Below are 4,025 nucleotides of genomic sequence, written 5' to 3'. Positions count from 1 at the left end.
TTGGTGTCTACGGCTTCGTCTCGACGAGAGGAACACGATGATGGGCTTGGATGCACGAGATTCGCAACGGTTAATAAGTTATGGCCGATTTACGGAATCGACGAAAACAAAGCTTAAGAGGCGGCGGTTTCCGGCGATTCTCAGCTGTGGCGAACGGTGGTGACAAGCTTGGCGAAATCTCAAACAACCTGACCCATGGGCAAGGTTTAGGGTCATTACACTTTCATTAGTAATTAGAGAACAAAATAACTATTTCCCCAATGAGAGATAGTTGCAGGAAATAATTGGAAAAAAAAACAACAAAGTTTCAAATGAGCAATACAAAGGATAGTTATTTAAAAAACCCACATAATGAAAGTGGGGTTGACGGGCTGCTGGAATTAATAGTATCTTATCACTCACGGTGGTGCTTGTGTGTGTTAACAACATTTTTATTTCCCGGTGGATTTGCTGTCTCACCACCCATTCCTAGCTTCGCCGCAACAACCGTCTCGTTGGAAGATGTTGTCGTTATTCCACCTTCCTCTTCACTGAGTGGTAGCAGATTGTTGATGGCCCTCTGCGATACATTTAACTGTGTGTTAAATTAATCAAGGAAAAAGTAAAGATATTCAACACTAACATAACCCCACCTCAGGCTGATTGTCAGTACCTTCGTTGATAGTTGATACAGTGAAGGTACGTTGATTATGTGTGAAACTGTAAGGTGTCACACGGATTTGAAACACGAACTCCTTCCCAGGAAAGCTCTACAAGACAGCTTGGAAGCTCCTCCTCTCCACCGGTTGGTATCTGTAGTGGCAAGTAGTTTCAGGCGCCATGAGAGTAACTGTAACAATATCAAACCCACTTTAAATGTATTCCTAGAGATATAAAGTACCTCCTCAAACGCAAGAACAACAACTTCTTGCTTGGTGAGCCTTGTCATCTCCTTATCAAATATTACAAACGTATCACTATCTTTCCCATCATCCACAGCAAGCTCAACACAAAACCTTAAAATATAGGAATCCAAGGGTTATTGATTACTAAAATGAAGGTTTGTGTTTATAAATGGTAGACGATAAACAACGTACACCTGATAACACCGGTGATGTGGGGAGTAACACATTTGTTGCATCGGAGGGAGGGTTCCAGATTACTCCAACTTCCTGTTGCATCCGGTGCATGAGACAAAAGACCAGCCATTTTGTTGGAGGACCCCAACAATCCGAGCAATACAGAGGAAATCAGCTTCATGGGTCTTTATAGATTAATAAATTAGCTATTTCATGCTGCTAGTTCTTGTCACGTATAACATACAATATATGCTAGCTTTCCTTGTACTCTCCATCACTCCTGCAAATACAAAGATTCAGTTAGCTCTTCCAGCGATCTGTGTATGATCTCCATTAAATGTGAAGAGAGTTCGTATAGTCTTTTTTCTTACTATCACATCCAAAACAATATGTTTTCCTTTGATGAACACGTTTGGAACAGTGCTCTGCCCTGTTCACTCAGATAAGCTGATTGTAAAATTGTAAAATTAGCATTTGACTATATAATCCAAGTTTAATGACAGATATTTTGGTTCCTTACTCATCTCATCGAGCTCAAGCACTTTAAAGCTAGCTCCTAGCTATGTCAACAGCTGTTTCACCCTCTGACAATAACCAGAGTAAGTTTTGCTGCAAAAAAAGATGGAAGAATCAAGCTTTTAATCAACCAAAGACATCAGAGATAGAGACATAATAATACACAATCTATCAAATGAGCAGCATCACAGATACGTGATCAGGTAAAAAGATAGGAACTTTCGATGAGTAAGACCTGAAGACAACGACTGGTTACTCGGAGACGATCTCTTTTGGCTTTGTTCATCACCACCTCCATCTCTTTTTTGTTCATTATGTTCCCACGGAATATAGAATCCATCTCTTCGCTTTCCATCTTATCTCTTTTTAAGGAAACAGATGAGGTGACAATTCAGTCCTGCAGATTGAAACAGATCTGATAATTCAATCCTAACAATCTTAACAGTCGTAAGTGATATGTTGTGATAGATCGAAGATGGCTTTACCTTTCTATCAAGGAAGATAAGTGTCATTCCCATGAATTGCGGGAATCCCATAAGCGGATGAGGCGACCAACTATAAACTGAGTTGTGCGACCATGTCGAAAGTTGAGTTGCAAACGCTGGTTTGAGATGGAAGGTTCCTCTAATTAAGATAAGGAGGATTTTCGTAGGGGTTACGATTAGAAATCATAAATGATGGGGAGATGTACAGGTAGGAAAAGACCAACTTTTTGATAGAAACACAAAGAGTCGCCCCGTGTCTGAAGAGATGTGAAAATCCTTGATTTCCCAATACGTCAACAGTACCATTCTTTTATTATTTGATACGATGCCCATCATTCGTTTCACCCTCTTGTTTAAGCCCCACCTAGAAAACTTATTTGCACTTTTTGATCGTTTCTTGTGTTCCCTTTATGATACGAAGCCCATTTCATGTCTCACAAAACTCATTATTCTCAAGCCCATTTGGTATTAAACGCTTCTCGAGTGATCCGATACACAAAATCATCGTTGAAAAAAAAAAATTAAAAGTTGGTGGGACCCACAATATTGGACACGTGGACAGCTTATGGGGAAAGAAACTGAACTATTATCTTTTTTTCAGAGCTTTGCGCGGATAATTGTTTTTTATATATAATTGTTGATGTTGATTTGTTATATGAATATCAAATATGATAGACTATAGTTGCCTTTTATATTTAATTGTTGATTTTGTTGTATTATTTTTTATATAATCTCTTATTATATTTAATTATTGATTTTGTTTTGTATTGAAAGTATTTAAATTCAAAGAAAATGTTTTTTTCTTTTTTTTCTCTTGTTTAAAAGTTTTTCATAGTTTTATTTCAAAACACTTTTGACGTATCGTAATAGATAAGTATTTATTTTTGTGGTATTAAACTTTTAATAAGCTAAGGTGGATCAATATCTAATTAAATGAAAGAAATAGGAGTCTACATAATTTTTTTATAACGACTAATTTTATTAAACTTAGGTGGAGTTTACATAATCCTTCATGAAGAGGATGAACAACTAAAGTAAGTACATTGTAATAACATACAAATAAATTGTCATTCGGAATTCAAGCTTTAGCCAAAAGATCCGCCACCTAATTTGTCTTTCTTCCGGTCCAAGTAAATGAGATATTTTCAAATCTTTGCACCCACAACATATTTTCCTGATCCAGTTATAAGCTCCAAAGTTGAGATTACCATTCTTTAATATGGCTTTTTCACAGTCACTCTCAATGATTAGCATTCTATAACCTCTTATCCAACAATGTTGTACCGCCATTAAAATTCCTTGATGCTCACTTTCAAACGCATTTTAAACAATCTTCCCTGAAACTTGAACTGATTCTTTATAACATCCATACTCATTTCTTAGAATCCAACCCACTTCCGCTCGAATAGTTGAGTTGATGAAACTCTCCATCTACATTACATTTACTTTTTCCTTGGTTGGGCCTTAAATGTACTTGTTAGAAAAATTTTTTTAAATATTTTATATTTACGCTTATATGTATTTAATTTAGGGGATAATTAAACAATACATGATTATTGTTTTTTCATGTATTTATAACATAGTATGAAGTCCGTAGCTAAGGTGTAACATAATATGAAGTTCGTAGCTTATAACATAATAATAGGCTTGTGGTTAAAAAACATAATAATAAGTTAAGGTGGATCAATAGCTAGTTAAGAAGTTCAAAGCTTTTGTTCGTGCATTTAAAATCAAATAATTATTTTAATCCATAAATCTCGAATCAAAGCAACATATTTTTGTATCTCTTACCAATCTTTTCAAGTTGTAAAGCCATTGTATATATATATACTTTTAACTATCTTCTTAACTCTTATCAGAATTTTGGGTTTCTTCTATGATTTTCATCAATGAAGTAACGTTTGATAGAGACACATATAGTTGTTCCTAAGTGAACAATGGTTTTGGGAAGTACAAAAGAACATCC

At 35.7% G+C, this 4,025-nt stretch overlaps 1 long non-coding RNA gene across 3 annotated transcripts; it reads right to left on the bottom strand.

Moving 5' to 3' along the window:
• Positions 1-233: 233 nt before the first annotated feature.
• LOC106323024 lies at positions 234-2,325 on the bottom strand. Of its 3 annotated transcripts, XR_001266617.1 has the most exons (8): positions 2,060-2,325; positions 1,810-1,971; positions 1,579-1,667; positions 1,430-1,505; positions 1,079-1,338; positions 881-995; positions 653-792; positions 234-559 (listed from the first exon to the last, which is right to left on the bottom strand). It is a non-coding gene; the product is annotated as an uncharacterized LOC106323024 (long non-coding RNA). The 3 variants fall into 3 exon arrangements; XR_001266618.1 differs by having other exon boundaries at positions 633-792; positions 881-1,338; XR_001266616.1 differs by having other exon boundaries at positions 881-1,338.
• Positions 2,326-4,025: the final 1,700 nt, after the last annotated feature.

Source organism: Brassica oleracea, chromosome C2 (genome assembly GCF_000695525.1).
Source record: "Brassica oleracea var. oleracea cultivar TO1000 chromosome C2, BOL, whole genome shotgun sequence".
Lineage (NCBI taxonomy): Eukaryota > Viridiplantae > Streptophyta > Magnoliopsida > Brassicales > Brassicaceae > Brassica > Brassica oleracea.
This window is presented reverse-complemented; position numbering and strand designations above follow the sequence as displayed.